The following is a 17,797-nucleotide window of genomic DNA, read 5'->3' on the forward strand; positions in this document are numbered from 1 at the left end:
AGACTCCTCAAGCCCCAGGCCTCTCTTGAGGAAGGTCACAATGTCAACCCTCGAGCAGCTGGAAGAGCCACAGGACTGATAATGGAGCTGCCTAGGCAGCTTAGTGGGGCACTGGCCTGCAGCGCCCGCGCCTGCTTGCCTGTGTCCAGGGTGGGGCCTGGCTCTTCGGAGAGCTGCTCCGGGGCAGGCAGGGCATCTCTGAAGTAACACCTGTCACCTGCTTGCTCCAGCCCTAAGGACAGGATGGCCTGGCCTCCTGGGCTCTGGAGCAAGGGACAGGCTCTTGGTTGCAAGCAGGCAGAGCTGGCTCTGGGTGGAATAAACAAAAAGGGGAATTGTTTTTGGAAGGACATCAGAGGCTCAAGACATCTTTGGAAGGCTGCTGGACGAAGCTGAGGAATGGTCAGGCACTAGGGTGGTCTTGGGGTGTAAGAGGCAGGTGGGCTACTGCTTGCTATTTAGCAGGAGACGTCTGGCCAGGACATCACGCTGCTACTGTGTGGGGCTGCCATGGCCTCTGCCTGACATCCCACGTGGCACCACCCCTGGACTCCTCTTCTCTGCACCCCCATCTCCAGGGCCAAGGGTGCTGGAGTTCCACCAGCTTTGCCTTACCCACCCAGAACCAGGGACCCGGGTGGGAGCAGCTGTCCTGTAGGGCCCAGGACACATACTGGTGGGGTTGGGGGTGGGTGGGTAGAGTCTGGGTCTATCTTTTCATAGTGGGAGACGGGGCAGGGAAAGGAAAACAGACGCTAAAGATCTGGTACTTGTTTTGTGGGAGAATTAAGTGAAGTAAGGAGATTAAAAGAGACTTAATGACTCTTTTTAAAGAATTGGGAGTTTTTTCTCCTTTCAGAGGACGATGGGCAGATGACACTTGGAGAATGGAATCATGCAAGGAAGTGGAATCTGGATATGCGGAAGATTGGATTGGTTTCTTTGAAGTGCGGGGGCTTCTGGGCCCTGGGGTGGGTGACGGTAGGGTCCTGGGTCCCCGCCAGGAGGATCAGAAAGGCCTCCCAGGCCTACACGTTCCCTCTTGCTCCCACCCTGTCTCTTGGAGGAGTGTTAGCTCTCTTGAAGGGTCTTGGGCAGCATCCTTCCCTGAGATATGTGCAAGGACATAATGATGGAGGGCAGGTGGGCAGTGGCTGGAGGATGGGGTACTTGATTTCTGGAAAATAAGAGAAGACATTATCGGGGATTTTCACTTTCGCCCCAAGAGAATGAAAAATGGGGAAGAAACTCCCAATATGGAAAAGGAGCATGCTCAAAGTCAGGAAACACAGCACCATTCAGCCTGGGGGATCCCACAGGCAGCCAGAGCGCCTCAAGCCACATGGGAAGAAGGCACCGGAGAGAGAACCTTCCTTGCCCAGAATATGCACACACCCGGTGTCCTGTCCCTTTAAAGCACTCCCGCCTGCCTGATGCCACAGCACACGTGGAGATGGGCTCAGCCCAGCAGCTCCCAAGAAGCCTGAGCAATAAATGATGAGCATCTCCCCTGAACTCATCTCCCCGTGCCCGGTGTTTAAAGTGAATTGAAACGAATATCTGATAAATGAATAAACCTGTAAATGGAATCAAAAACCTTATGAACCTGAAGGAGAAATAGGAGTCCCTGGTCTGTTAAGTCTAAATTGAATAAATCTGATCAACTCCCTGACAATTTCTGCCAACGCTCTTGAAGAAGAAGGAGAAGAGGGGTGAGCGGAGATGGGGCAGAGGAGGGGGAGAGTGAGCGGGGGAGGACGAGGCAGGTTCAGTAATTAAGCTATCACCATGAACCAACACAGAAAGCCCAGGCGGCCCCCAGCGGCATTTGGTTGGACTGAGTAAGTAGATGATATTAGGAGGCTCTTGCAAGACTGGCTGCTCCTGTGTGTCTGCCCCAGGGGACACTTGGCAGAGAACAACTAGAGGTTTGTAGAAAATGGGGCCGAAGTCCCATTGTGGGTCTTTCTGAAGGGAGGGACTATGGAAGGATGGCAACCCGGGCTAAGCCTCAGGGCTAGGTGAGCTCTGCTGCCTGGGGGTGGGAGTCCTTGGTGAATGGGAGTTGGTCAGGTTGCAGGTATTGGATGTACGGAAGTCACGTTCAGAAAGCTCTGGACAGCAATGGTGCCAGAGAACTCCTCCTTTATTCCCCATTGACCTCTACCACTTCTCGCCTATTATGTTGGGCGAGTTGCTTCCTGTAGTGGTTTTGAAACAAACATGGTCACAAAATTCTTTAGCACTCCCCCCAGTGAGAGGCTGTGATGGGGTGGTGGTTGAGGGTGGGAAGTGGAGAGGGGCCTTCTTGACTCCAGGTGGGTTTGTAACTACTTCAACCAATACGGATGGTGGCACTGATGTTGTGTGACTTTGAAGGCTGGGTCAGAGAAGGTCATGCGGCTTCTGCGTGACTGTGTCTGGGGGAAGCCAGTCACTATGTAGGAAATCCAATAGCCCTGAGACTGCCATGCTGGAGAGGTGCTCCAGGCCACAGCCCTGCTGAGCTCCCAGCTGACTGGCAGCATGGACTACCAGCCATGAGCATGAGCCCTGTTGGCCATCCAGCCCAGTGGAGCGTTCAGATGCCCACAAGCAGCCCATATCTGACTGCAGTGGGCAAGTGAGAGCTACCCCACCAAATGCTTCCCAAACTCCTGACTTGCAAAATTATGTGCACCAGAAAATGGCTTCATAAGCTGCCAAAATCTGAAGTAATTTGCTAATAGTTACCAAAACACTTGCTCTTGGGTCTTGGTTTTCTTCTTTAAAATGAAAGGTGTAGGGTGCCTGAATGAATCAATCCTTTAAGCATCGGACTTGTGATTTCAGTTCAGGTCATGATCTTGTGGGTGGTGGGATCAAGCCTCGAGTTGGGCTCAGCACTCTGCCGGGAGTCTGCTTGAGATTCTCTCTCCCTCTCTGCCCCTCTCCCACCCCTCTCTCAAATAAGTAAATAAATCTTAAAAAAATAGATGAATAAAATGAAGGGTTCTGCTAGATGACTTTTAAACCTTTATTTTGAAAATTATAAGTAGTAGATGAACATGGTCTTTTTAAAAAGATTTCAAACACTATCCATAAAAGTAAAACATAAATTAAGCAATTTCCTTCCTTTTCAGTTCTTCCCACCTTTGAGAGGTAACTACATTCAATAAGTTATAGGTCCTTCAAGAAATGTTGTATATGATCCCAACATATACAATTATATCTTTGAAAACTACCCATAGAATTATACATAATTTTTTTGTAACTTGCATTTGTCATTTACTAATAATGGTTGGAGATCTTTCCATGTTAATATACATAAGCCTAACCTGTTCTTTTTATAACTGCCTAGTGTTCCATGGCATGGCTGTATCAAAATGTACTTCCCCAGTCCCTATTGATAAATGTTTATTTTTATTTTTTAGATTTTATTTATTTGAGAGAGCTAGAGTGAGAGAGAGAGACAGAGAGAGAGAGAATGAGTGGGGGAAGAGGCAGGGGGAGAAGCAGACTCCCCAGTGAGTAAGAGCCTGACTCGGGTCTTGATCTCCAGAACTGATCATGACCTGAGCTGGAGGCAGATGCTTAACCGACTGAGCCACCCAGGGGCCTTTTACTGATGAATGTTTAAGTTATCCCTAGGTTGTTTGGTTGGCTGGCTTTTGCAATAACGCAATGAGTATTCTCATATAAATATTAATGTGTATTTGTAGGTTAAATTCCTAGAGATAGAATTTTTGGGCCAAAGGATATATGTGTTTAAAATTTTGATCATTTTTGTCAAAATTGGCTTCTAAAGAGATGGCCCAAATTTATATCCCACCAAGGAGAGGGCTAGTTTCTTCCCATCCTCATGATCTTTCAAACTGCTTTGAAGTTTTCATGCCTTTGTTTGTGAAGCATTTTTTATACATGCACTGATGATTTTTAATTCTTTTTTCCCTTTGAACATCCTATTCATATACCTTGCCAATAGTATAGCTTTTTCATCTTTGTTTGAAAAACTGACTTGTAAGAGTTTTTCCTACATAAACTTTTTGTTATTACATGTTACAAATATTTTCCCTATTAGACCTCTTCATTGTCTTTTGGCTTTATTAGGGGTGTTTTGGTGTATAATTTTATTTTTTATGACATCAAATTTATCAGTCTTTTTAAAGGATAGCTTTGAGCTTAGTCATGTTTTCAAAGATCTTTCCCGCTCCAAGATCATAAAATAAAATCGTACGATAAATTATGCATATTTTCTTCCAGGTATATTTCACATTAAAATATTGATCTATTTGGATTTTATTTTTGGTATACAGAGTGAGATAGAGATTCAATTTTACTTTCTACACATGGTTGGAATACTGCTGTCCAATAGATATATAAAGTAAGCCACATATATAATTTAAAACGTTGTTACCCACAATGAAAAAAATAAAAAGAAACAGGTGGATGAAATTATAATAACATATATTATTTATCCTGCCACATATCCGAAGCATAATGTCAACATATAACCCATATAAAAATTATAATTGAGTTATTTTACATCTCCTTTCTCATACTTAGTATTCAAATCCAGTGTATATTTTAGACTAGCTGCGTTTCAAGCACACAACAGCCATCTGTGGCTGGTGGCTACCATATTGAACAGTCCAGGGGTCATTGGTAACTCCAATAACATTTGTCAAATCCTCTTTCCCTCCGTTGATGTGACATGCCACCTCTGTCAGAGGCTAAATTATTTTTTGTATTTAGGCCTATTTCCGATCACTTTTCCCTTCCACTATACTGTCTCTCCCTTCCCACCCCAATAATGGGCTATTTTAATTCTGATAACTTTAAAGTGTTTTGTAACTTAGAGAGTAGTACTTCCCTTTTATTCTTTTCATTTAGTGCTTTCCTGGCTCTTTCAGTGTAGTTTTTTTCTCTAGATAGACATTAATATCTAATATTAGATATTAGTTAATATTATTTTACATTATAGGTCTATCTGTAGTCTCCTGTACAGAGATACTCTATTAAAGAGATAATGATATTGAAAATATCTAATATTAGACACTAATATCTAAAAATATATTATTTTGAATAGCAAACTGGCTGTATTGTTGGTATTGACTGGGAACACAATGGATCTCTAAGGGCCTTTCCACCCTACATTTCAAAGATTGCTGCCAATCAGAAGAAAGCAGGGGGTGGTGACAGCACCATCCTGTATGACTAGGGTGGTGGGCTCACTTGTGCTGCGTGTGGACACGTTCCCCCTCCACCAACTGTGTGACCTTCTAGCAGGTAGGGGAGCCTGTGCATGGTGTAGCTGGTGTGTTTGAGAGGTTTTTGGTGGCAATCCTTTAGAAAGCCCTACCTGCTGGAATTGCTGGGGAGGCTGGTTGGGAGGAGGAACCATGCTCTTTCCCTGGGGACAGCTGTTTAGGAAGACAGATGGGAGCAGAGTTGGGTGGGAAGAAGGAAGGAGGGAAGGGCCCTGATGGAAGGAGGAGTGGGTGGGGGAGAAAAGGCAAAATAGGGAAGGCTCAGGGCTAGAGGCAGAGAGGGGAAGGGGAGGAAAGGAGAGGGGAGAGAGGGGAGGAACGGGAGAGAGGAAGGAGGTGCAGGAGGCTTTTTCCTGTAGGACAGAGGGGCTGAGATAGACCAGGTGGAGAGACCCAGAGCAGGAGAGGGCACTCTGGGAGAGTAAGACTGAGCTCCCAAGAACCCCACTGGGGCAGGCTGGGAGGCCACAGCTCTGGAGTTCTTGCCTCCAGGAGCTCTTGTCAACACAGCCTCGTGGCTGTGGTGATAGGAGTCTCCAAAGAGTAGGAAGGAGGCCTCTGATCTGCAGAAGTTGGGGTGTCCGTGGGGACAGGATTAAGAGTGTCTGGAGCAGTGGGGGGCATGGGCCAATGGCCAGAACCCACTGTGCCTGGGGAGGTTGGCCAAGAGCCCAGAACAAAAGGCTGCCAAGTCCTGACTTTCACACATGGTGTGGCTGGGGTGTAGAGACTGGGGTGCCCGGGTAGAAGGCAAACAAGGATGAGGGAGGAGCAATGTTGGCCTAGTGAGTGGCTGTCACTCTGGGTGGTAGGAGTAGGAGGCCTCACCAAAGGCGCTCAGTCCCCTGCTGCAGCTCCACTTGCCTGCCTTGTTATGAAGGTGATGGGGCAGGGGAATGGTGTCACCCTCAAATAACCCTCTGCACTCTTGGGGTCGCCTCCCCTGCTGTGGCCCTCATCCCCGACTGGTTGGACCACACAACTTCTCCACATGTTGCATGCAGGGAAACTGAGGCAGAGGTCCCAATCCCACTTGCTCCACGGCCTCAGCCTCGTGGCTGACTGGCACGAGGCCCAGAAGCTGAAGGCAGGTCTCTCACATCCTGCCTGAATGCCCTTGCCAGACTTTTCTTGTTCCTTCTCTGTCTGGAGAAGCAGAAAAAGGAATGTCAGGCATTGACTCTGAGCCACTGGATTTTCAAGGAGTCACAGGGTCACAGTGAGACAGAAACAAAAGGGAAAAAAACCCATCTTCACAGCTTCCAGGGGATGTGGAGCCTGTCTCTCCAGACTGCTTGCTCCTCATCACAGCCGCGACAAAATGCTATTTTCCTTTCAGTGGTGTGCACAGGTGCCAATCTAAATGAATATTATTCACACACTTCTGTCCAAACACTGTGAAGTCTTCAAAGGTTGATTAAACCTCTGACATTGTTGCTTTATTTCTCCTGCACTCCCCACCAGGTGAAGACCTCCCTCCTGTGACCTCACCCCTCCTACTTCTCTGCCCTCCTCCATACACCCCTTCCGACACAGAATCCAGATGTCCCCGGGGAGGATGGTGAATGGAGGGGGAATGTCTCAGCTTTGGTTCGCTGAGGACTCAGGGAGCGGGGTGCTGAGAGGGCACCTTGTGTGTGGTGGGGGCTGGTGCTGGGGCTACTCAGGGGTGGGGAGAGTGAGGGATTTGACTTTGATTACCCAGCAAAAATCCATTTCCTGCTAGTAATGACGGGCTGGTGCATATTGGAAATCACAGCCTCCCTGCCCGACTCTCCCCGTGTCATTAGGCCTCAGTGGAGCGATGTCTCATTGGAAATCACACCTGGTGAAATGAGGCATGACATGCAACTCTACAGACCTGCCTTTCCTGGGCAGCCTGACAGTGGCTACTCCAAGGTGCCCAGCACAGCCCAGGGGGTCCTGGGGAATCCAGGAGACCTGGGGATGCTGGTTCACTCTTAAGGCCTCCTTAATCTTACCTGTCCTCAGAGGTGGGGTGTGTACAAAGCGTTAAAGCATCTCTGCACTGCAATGTTTCACAGAGTGCCTGGTGCCCAGGGATGCCCCATGATTAAGGTGGTAAAGGAGATGACTGAGTAATATTCCATTGTATCTGTACCACATCTTCTTTATCCACTCATCTATCAATAGACATCTGGGGTCTTTGCATGGTTTGGCTATTGTGGACATTGCTGCTATAGACATTGGGGTGCAGGTGCCCCTTTGGATCACTACATTTGTATCTTTGGGATAAATACCCGGTAGTGCAATTGCTGGGTCATGGGGTAACTCTATTTCCAACTCTTTGAGGAACCTCCATACTGTTTTCCAGAGTGGCTGCCCCAGCTTGCATTCCCAGTGTAAGAGGGTTCCCCTTTCTCTGCTTGCTCACCAACATCTGCCGTTTCCTGACTTGTTCATTTTAACCATTCTGACTGGCGGGAAATGGTATCTCATTGTGGTTTTAATTTATATTTCCCTGATGCCAAGTCATGTTGAGCATTTTCTCAAGTGTATGTCTTCTTTGGAGAAATGTCTGTTCATGTCTTCTGCCCATTTCTTGATTGGATTATTTGTTCTTTGGATATTGAAATGTTGCTGTTTGCAACAACAAGGATGAAACTAGAGGATATTATGCTAAGCGAAATAAGTCAATCAGAGAAAGACAATTATCATGTGATCTCACCTATATGTGCAATTTAAGAAACAAAACAAAGGATCATAGGGGAAGAGAGGAAAAAATAAGACAAGATGAAATCAGAGAGGGAGACAAACCATAAGAGACTCTTAATCATAGGAAACAAACTGAGGGTCGCTGGAGGGGAGGTAATGGGGGATGGGGTAACTGAGTGATGGACATTAAGGAGGGATCGTGATGGAATGAGCACTGGCTGTTATTTAAGACTGATGAATTGCTGAATTCTACCTCTGAAACCAATAATGCATTACATGTTAATTAATTGAATTTAAATGAAATTTTAAAGAAGTTAGTAAAGGAGAATGATCATTAGAAAGATCCAAGGACCCTCTGAAGCCATAGAGTCTCTCTAAGTTTTTGTTTGCCATAGCAGACATTTCTTTCTTTTGGTAATAGACTCCCAAGTTTCTTTTGAGGGGCGTTGGATTTCTTACCCCAATCGACAGGATTGGGTGACTCCTTTCCATGTCCTCCACCCCACTCTCAGGGGTCGACCTGTGACCAAATGTTGGCCAAGAACATATCGAACATTTGACTATAATGATTGCTCCAAGGGTGCGTGCAGAAAGGCAGGTGCAGTGTTGGGGCTACTGATGTGAGAAAGGCATTCCTTTCACCTGGGGCTGCTGAATTAATTACAGGTAAGCCTGGGCTACACTTGACTGTCTAAACACTGCAGGGAGTGACCACAGCCACAGCTAGTAAGGAGAATGGGATAGTGAAGACACACAGACAATCATCTGGTTTATAGCAAATGCTTCACTACAATTCAAGGTGGGGGAGGATGGACTTTTTAATAAATGGTGCTGGGTTAATTAGGTATTCATGGGAAAAAATGAACCTTGACCTCTACCTCATACTATTCACAAAAAAATTAATGCATGTAGGATCACAGATCTAAACATGAATTCTAGATCAAGTTTCTAGATTATAACAAAAGAAAATATATTCATGTCTTTGAGATAGAATTTTCTTCTACAGGATATATGCACCAATGCACAGAACTAATATAAAAGAAATGTTAAGTTGGACTTTATTAAAATTAAAAACTTCTTTTTAAAAAAGATTTTATTTATTTCAGAAAGAGAGAGCAAGCACGAGCAGGGGGAGGGAGAGTGGTAGACGGAGAGGGAGAAGCAGATCCCCTGCTGAGTAGGGAGCCCATGCAGGACTCGATCTCAGGACTCTGGGATCATGACCTGAGCTGAAGGCAGAAGCTTAATCAACTGAGCCACCCAGGCATCCCTAAAATTAAGAACTTCTATTCATAAAAAGGCATGACTGAGACAGAGAATAAATAAGCCAAAGATTGAGACAAGATATTTGCAACTCACATCAGAAAAAAGGCTGCAGTATTCAGAATATATAAAGAACTCCCACAAACCAGTAGGCAAACAGCAGACAATCCAATTAAAACTGCTAGTGGGGTATAAATTGGGATAACTGCTCCAGAAAACTATTTTGGAGTATCTATTAAGACTAAACACACACGTTTTCTATTTTTTTTTTTTGTCAACTCTGCTCCTGGGTATATATAGCCAACAGAAATTAATGCTTTTGTCCATCCAAGATGTGTACAAACATACTCACAGAACCTTTATTCATAGTAACCAAAATTGAAAGCAATCTATGTGTTTATCAACAATAATATGTGGTATATTCATATAATAGAATACTGTGCAGCAATTAAAAGAAACAAACTCCTGTTACACAAAATAAGAAACATACATTTCACAAATATAATCCTGACTGAGCAAAGTCAGTCGCACAAGGATACCCACACAAAATATCCATCAATTTGTATGAGACCATGAGAGGAAATACTAAACTCAATAGCAAAGAAACAAACAATCTGATTGAAAAATAGGCACAAGAGGGGCACCTGGGTGTCTCAGCAGTTGAGCATCTGCCTTTGGCTCAGGGCTTGATCCCGGGGTCTGGGAATCGAATCCCGAGTCAGGCTCCCTGCAGGGAACCTGCTTCTCCTTCTGCCTGTGTCTCTGCCCCTCTCTCTATCTCCCATGAATAAATAAATAAAATATTTATTAAAAAATAAAAATAGGTGGAAGACCTGAATAGACATTTTCCCAAAGAAAACATCCAGATGTCCAACAGGCACATGAAGAGATGCTAAGAAAAAAAAAAAAAAGAGAGAGAGAGAGAGAGAGATGCTCAATGTCACTCACTATCAGAGGAATGCAAATCAAAACTGCAGTGGGGTATTACCTCACACCTGTCACAAAGGCTAGGATCAAGAAGACAAGAGATAGCCTGTTGACGAGGATGCGGAGAAAAGGGAACCCTCATGCACCATTGATGGGAATATAAATTGGTGCAGCCACTATGGAAAACAGTTTGGAAGTCCCTCAAAAAAAAAAAAAAAAAAAAAAAAAAGAACTACCACGTGATCCAGCAATTCCATTTCTGAATATTTATTTTAAGAAAACAGAAACACTAACTTGAAAATATATATGTTCATTGCAGCGTTACTTACAATAGCCAAGATATGGGAACAACCCTTTGTCCATCAGTGAACAAACTGATAAAGAAAATGTGATATATACATGGTATTATGGTATTGTGTGTGTGTCTATGTATGTGTGTGTGTGTGTGTGTGTGTGTATCTCAAAAACATATGTGGCTATGTTATGATATATATGGATAGTCTACATGTTATATTATGTATCATGGTTATATACACACATGTGCATATATAGAATGGAATATTGTTCAGCCATAAAAAAGAATGAAATCTTATCTTTTGCAACAACATGGGTGGACCTGGAGGCATTATGCAAAATGAAATAAGACAGAGAAAGGCAAATACCTTACACTATCACTTATATGCAGGATCTAAAAACAAAACAAACGAAAGCAAAAATAACAACAACAACAACAACAACAACAAAAAACCCAAAATGCCAAACTCATAGATACAGAGAACAGACTATGGATTGACAGAGGCAGAGGCAGGTGTGGGGCTGCAAAATGGGTGAAAGGGATCAAAATGTACAAACTCAGAGTTATAAAATAAATAAATCATGGGGATGAAAAGTATAGCATGGCGACTCTAGTTGAAAATACTGTGTAGCATCTTTGAAAGCTGTTAAGAGAGTACATTTAAAAAGATCTTATCACAACAAGAAAAAAAATTGTAAGTATGGATGTATGGATATTAACTAGACTTATTGTGGTGATCATTTTGCAATATATACAAATACAGAATCGTTGAATTGTACACTTGAAACTAATATATTGTTCTGTGTCAATTATATCTTAGTAATAATAATAAGATAGGAAAGATTAATTTGTGATGATAAAAGTCAGCACAGTGCCTAGCCTTTAGGGGTTATTGATTATAGTGGGGCAAAGAGAGCCTTGTGGGGTGCTAGAAATTTTATATCTTGATCTGATGGTTTTGTGTGTGGAAATTTCTGAAATGTACACCTAAGATCTGTGCATTTTATTGTACATTAAGTTATACTTCAATTAAGTAAGAAAAAGTGAAAAGAAGGGAAGAACTGAATCTTGTGATATCATCTGAACTCCTGGATCCAGCCATGCCTGAAGATAAGCACTCCTGGGCCTCTTAAGGGCCAGTTAATCCCTCCCTCCTTTTTTTGCACTTGAGTCGGATTGTGCTAGGTTTTCTCTCACTTGCTACTAAGATTGTCCTCACAACTACCATTTTCCTGCTTCCAGGCCGGAGTGTTCCTCCTTCAGCCTGAGCAGATGGGGGAAATTGTACACTTAATGGGATCCCAGGTGAGCACGTTCCTCAGTCTGTTTGTGGTTCTTCAAGAGTGTTCCATCAGGCAGGCCGCCAGCATCTTTGTCTCAGTTTCTTGTTTGTAAAATGGAGCTGATACTAGCAGCCACCTCACATAATGGGTCAGGTTCCTTTTGGGGAGACTCACATACCTTCTTTTCTTTGTCCTGGTCCTCTTCTGATGACTATTTGTGACCACATCTGCTATGGGAACAAGGACGGTGTCTGTTGTGCTCACTACCGTATCTCCAGTGCTAGTGCCACCCCTAGGGTGTGTAGAGTCCCAAGCAAATCAGTTAGAGAGCCAGCACCACTCCGGTAGGCCAATCTCAAGGGACTCTGGGAAAGAAAAAAACTTTGGCTGGAAAGAGTGATGTACTCACCAGTCTCCACTCCTGGAAGAGATTCCATAAGTGTGAGTGGCCTCAGAGGCTCTGGTCCACCCCATATACATAGGTGTCTAGGAGTGGGGTGGGGAGGTAGGGTATAGGGTGGAAGGTCAGGGGATGCCCTGAAAGGGGGGGGAACAGGGATGGGACTCACATGTGACTCAGGGTTCTGCATCAGGTCTGCACTGCTAGCAGGTACCAGGCATCAGAGAGAGACTTAGAAAATTCCTAGGAAGAGGCCCCAAATCATGGGGCTTTCACATACAGGCCCTCTTTGGCCCCATCTAGGGTCAAGACTGCCCACGACAACATCTGGCACACCAGAAGTCTTCAATTCATGTTTGTTTGAATAAAGCAGTGGATGAAAGGTGGCATGGGAATTTTATAACACATAGGAAATGGTCAATAATGTGGGGGTGGTTGTGTTATTATTCCTGAGAGGCAGGAACCTTCCTTGCTCCCATGCCCCCCCCCCCCCGAAGCAAAGGAGTCAGTCTTGTGACCATGGCTTGAGTGGGTCAGCTTCTCACAGGGTCAGGCTTGGGAACAGTCCCATTGTGGTCCTGTCACAGAGGACAGATTCCCAAGGAGGAACAAAGGGGCCTGGAAATCAGGCCAGGGAGAAAAATACCCTTTGGGGTTATTTAGCGGGTGTTAATTGGTCACCTCGTTAGCAGCCCATCTGCAGCCTGATTCCAGCAAGTGAGTGGGTAAAAGGGAGGAGGCCACCCCGGCCAAGACGGGCTTCACAGACTCCGTAATAGGGACGGAGCAATTACCGGAACTTCCAGAGCCAATTCCTGTTAGGAGCGCGCCAGGCCAGGCTTTGTCCTACGGAGAAGAAGAAAAGGTCAACGTGCTCTGTGGGAGGAGGAAAAAAAGAGCCCTTCACCGGGAAAGAGCCTGCCCGAGGGGGGAGGCAAAGAAAAGGAGGGCTCTGCGGAGGTGAAAAACTAAAGAAAGAATGACATTTGGACGTTCCTCAGAATGGGGGGAGGAGGATACGGAGATAAAAATGACAAGGGACAAGGAGCCAGCGCACAAACCAGGGCAGCTGGGCGGGGTGGCTGGGAGGGTCGCCGGTGCGCTGGAAGGCAGCTTGGAGGAGCACCTTGTGGTCGGGGGTCACTGCCTATGCAACCTGAGCCAATCGCCAGCCCTCTCGGCCTCAGCGTCCCCATCTGTAAATTAAGAGGCCATCTAGGTCTGATGCCCTGTGGGTCACTGATTGTGCAGGGGCAGGTGGTGGACGGGAGGAAGTCAGGGCTGGAAGCATGACCAGAACCTTCATTTCTGCCGTCCCCTGTGACGTGATCTGAGGCATAGACGGTGTCGCTTCCCCCCAAACCTTCCTCCGCGGGTGCCAGCCCTCTCGCACTGAGGTGGAGCACTGGGGCTCGATCTGCTGGATGAGCCCTGAGTGGCTCATGTGTCATTCCGAAGCTGACACGTGGAAGAGCCAGTGAGTGGCCCTCCGGTGGTCTCCCCACCACAAGACATTCCAAAGCCTGGTTCCCTGCAGGACCAAGTGGAGCAGAACCCTCAGCTGACCCCCACAGGGGGTAAGCATATGTTGTTTGTGAGGCACTGCGATTTGGGCTTGTTTTCCACATAAGCATAGCCTGGTCTGTTGTGCCTGATTCACAGTTGTGGCAGCTTCCCAATGGCCCTTGTGTCCCCAGGGTCGCCCTTTCCAGCTGCCTCACTGCTGCTGCTATACATCTCTGAACTCGGGTTCTGACAGGTGTGTCCTCATCCACACGCCTTTGGTGGCTCTCTAGTGGCCATCACAGCTGAAGAGCCAACTCCTTCCCGAGCTGTGTCAGCCTCTCTGGGTTCACAGGTGAGACCCACACCGAGAGTCATTTAGTTGGTAATAAGAGAGAGAGATGAGCGGAGGTGAGGGCAGCGAGGCCTATATTAGCAGAGGCCCAGGGGCTCCTGAGTAGACTTGACAAGCAAGGGGTCTGGGGCTGGGCCGTGTGTCTGAGCAAGCGTGGTGTCTGTAGGGCTGTCTCTGCAGCTCCCGGGAGGCCTCGTCTCTGTCTGACATCTACACATGCTTGTCCAGCAAACCCGCACCCACTGAAATGAGAGGATGTCTCTCTCCTTGGTCGGTGGGGACCCCGTGAACTGAGAGACACGACAGTAGCAATCATTGTGACCCCTGCTTGTGGGCCAGCCCTCCAGGCCTGAGCCCTGTGGGGATGAAGGGGGTGGTATTTCCTGTATGAGAAGTGGGCATCCAGTCCTGTGGTCTGCTCTACTAGGTCCACAGGGATTCATGGGAACCCGTGCCATCCACGTGTTCCCTCCAGAACACATTCCAAACATGGTGCCTTGGGATTCCTGGTTGGGTGGGAAGCCACCCCCTGCGTGTGCAGGCCCAGCCCACGATGTCCAGGCACAGGGTCAGCCCCCATCACACTCACCCCCAGGAAGAAGAGAGACACCCTCAGCAAGTACAGGATCCCTTCACACAGGCAGGGCTGCAGAACCTACAGGGGAGCACCTCCCTGTCATGGTGTCACCAGCCAATTGTCACTGTTTGACTGGAACCCCTTCAAGGGACTGTGGGTGGGTGCGAGTGGGTGAGCACGGGAAGGAGATGCTGCAGGAAGGCGGGGGCACCGAGGTTCCAGAGGGTGAGGTGGGGGTGCCTCTCTTCCTTCCCCTTGCCCTTGCACCCCCCGTCCCCACCTCATCCCCAGAAGGCCTCTGTCTGCATTTCCTGAGCACCCCAGTCTATCCCGAACACTGCCCTAGGACCCCTTGCTTATTTTTGCCTCTCTCCCCTCCACCCTCATCACCCGCAGCAGTGGGTATTCATTATTTAAACAACCCATGCCTCTGAAGTCTTATTTATCCAACATCTTTCCACAGCATATGTCAAAATTTACAGTAAGTGCATTCATCCCATAATAAACATTTGGCTTTGCTGGTCTACCGGCGGCAGGGCTAATTAGGGAGAACGATTCCCTTGTTATCTGAAGGGAGGTCAGATACAGCAATTAGCATCCTTGCATGGCTTTCATAGTGGTGACTTTGAGGCTAGGCCCTTTGGTGCCAGGTGGAAAAGAGGAGTTGGCAGCAGGGAAGGGGAGCTTTCCCCAGCAAATTCTGGAAAACCAACGCTAGCTTTGAAAAGCTGCCTGACTGGTTGGTTTCCTGGGCTCCCAAGTCTCTGCCTGCAGGCTGAGCTCCCTGCTTGCCTCCTCCTTCCCAGGCAGGGCCCAGTCCTGAGACTATTCTCTCCCACCCACATCTGTCTCTCCAGCCTCTCTGTGGGTGTAGAAGAGGACACCACCATTTGAAAATCCTGTCATTGCTTCAAACTGAATGTCTGCACACCAAGGGATACATCTAACCATCGGCACTCTAGACTTGGAGAGAAAGGTAAAGATCTGGTTCATTCCTTGCGCCCTCCCTTTGGCTGTCTCTATGGAGTCTCCACCAAGTGGTTGTTCAGCTTTGATGAAGCATGTCTGACCTCCCTTCCCTGGGGAGGACAGAGTGGAGTGCTCTAGTCCGGGTTGGGTTCTCTATGAGCAAGAACAGGCCATGAGCATGGCTGGGGTTGGCTCCTGCCTGCTGTATGCACCATCCCTGGACAATGCAAATGTAGAAACAAAGAGGCTGAGAGGGGCAGGTACAGGGGGAGCACGCAGAGAGCCAGGCCTAGCTCTGCAGCAATAGGTAGTGAGCGGGAGAGGGTAGGAGCAATAGTCAAGAGGACTGCCGTGCAGGAGTCCCCATAGCCACTCACAGGTTCAAGTCCTAGTTCTCTAGGACTCGCAGAACTCAGCAAAAACTGTTCTACTCACAGTTGTAGTTTATTACAGCAAAAGGATGCAGATTATAGTCAGTGACGGGGTAAGGCGCATAGGCAGTGTCAGAGATCCCAGCAGGGAGCTTCCAGTTGTCCTCTCCCATGGAATCATCTAGACGATGCTTACTTCTGTCAGCAAGGATGAGCAGCAACATGAGCAGGGTATTTATCGCCAGCTAGGGAAGCTTGCCTGAGTCTCGCTGTCTGATTTTTGTTGGGGTCAGTCACCTAGGCATGGAGTGTCTGCCGGGCACACTCGGTCTCCAGCTCCTCCAGAGATCAAGGTGATGGGAAGTGGCCCAAGGCCTCCGGGGAAAGAAGGACACTCTTATCAGGCACATTTTAAGCTCACCTTCCGGGAGCTGGGCAAAGACCCAAACTTTCTTGGGGCAAACTTCATCCCTGTCCACTTGGAAAGATCTCCTTTCAGTGGCTCAGCATCTGAGCCCAGAGAAAGCCCTGGGATGACCTCTCCACCTGGAGACGGGCTGGTCTCCCAAGAGCAAGTGTGAGGGAAGAGGCCGATTTTGGGGGGAGAGCACCAGACACCTGAGTGAGGAGTGGTGGGCGGAGGGTGCAGAGCTCCTCTGATACGCATCCCCAGGGAAGAAAAAGAGGTTTGCTGTTCCAGTGCGTTGAGGTTCCAGAATCAGTGAGCCTGGGTTTTAAGGCTCGTCTCGTCTCTACCACTTCCTGGCTCTGCAGCTGGGGTGAGTTACCTAACTTGTTAGGTGTTTTCTCACCTGTTGGCTGAGGATGGGAACGGTTCCTGGGCCACAGCCGCTGTGGGGAGGTTTGCATGACACCAACAGGGGACAAATGGTGACCGTCTTATTCTGCACTGTGAGGCGACGCTCATCTCCAGTAGCCCTTGGCCTCTGTGAAGTTCTCTCCTACGTGGAGACAAGACCTGTTCTTTCTTCTCTTTCTCTCTTTTATTTGTTTGTCTTAAACAGCTTCCTTGTTACACCGGCCTCCTTCATCTTCTCTTTCTGTTGCGGCATCACCATTTTTTTGAGAGCCATCAATTATTCATTCACTTCTTCCTTCACTCATTCATTCATTCAATACCTGTTTATTGGGGTTTGTCTGCTGAGACTGAAATTGTGCTAAATGCCGTGGCCAGAAGGAAGAATAAGACTCTCCGCACCCCCCAGAGGATTTATCGTTAAGTGAGACAACAAACAACTGCATAAAATAAACAGCTCAAATGTTTTGTTTGGCAAATGTACTGAGTAGTGGAGGCATAAAAGGAGCAGGGATCTGTTTCATCTGCTCAGCTACCTCCCAGATGCACCTTCTCACTTGCCTTTATCCCCCTCTTGAGAGAACTTCCAAATTCTCTCTTTTCTATTCTTGTTGCTATGGGTTCAAAGATTGTAAGGAAATTCAATCTCAGGTGGGGATTCACAAGGGCTGCTAGTGGATCCTAGGGGGCTGGGCTGAGAGGGGTCCAGGGCTGCATCTCATCAGGGGCGAGGCTGGATGAGACCACCTATCTGAAGAGGATTTGAAAGCTGTGATCGTTATAGGAATCTGACCTTTTGCCTCTGGAGCATCCTCACAGCTTGGACCAGACAGGCGTCCCCAGCCCACGCAGGCCTCCCCGGCTACTCCCTTTCTCTGACTCCCTCTCAGGAACCCCCCAGCTCAGCCCACGCACCGTGGGTCTCAGTGGTCTCCCTCTTCCCAGAATGATGCCCATCGCATGACTCCATGCCTCGGGTCCGCTGTGATGTCCTCACCTTGGATAGTGTAGCCCTTGTGCAGGAAGTACCCCCTTTTATGTCTTCACGGTTTCCCCTCATCCATCCTCAACCCTCAGACGAGTACTGGTCTGTGCTCAGGGTAGGTGCCGAC

General features: G+C 47.5%; 1 long non-coding RNA gene across 1 annotated transcript in view; it reads left to right on the forward strand.

The window, feature by feature from the left end:
* Nucleotides 1-15,350: 15,350 nt before the first annotated feature.
* The window catches only part of LOC102153762, a 29,705-nt gene continuing 27,258 nt past the window's right edge, over nucleotides 15,351-17,797 (forward strand). Inside the window, exon 1 of the long non-coding RNA XR_005359247.1 lies at nucleotides 15,351-15,504. This is a non-coding gene — a long non-coding RNA (uncharacterized LOC102153762). The remainder of the gene's footprint in view (nucleotides 15,505-17,797) is intronic.

Source organism: Canis lupus, chromosome 5, assembly GCF_011100685.1.
Source record: "Canis lupus familiaris isolate Mischka breed German Shepherd chromosome 5, alternate assembly UU_Cfam_GSD_1.0, whole genome shotgun sequence".
NCBI classification, from domain to species: Eukaryota; Metazoa; Chordata; class Mammalia; order Carnivora; family Canidae; genus Canis; species Canis lupus.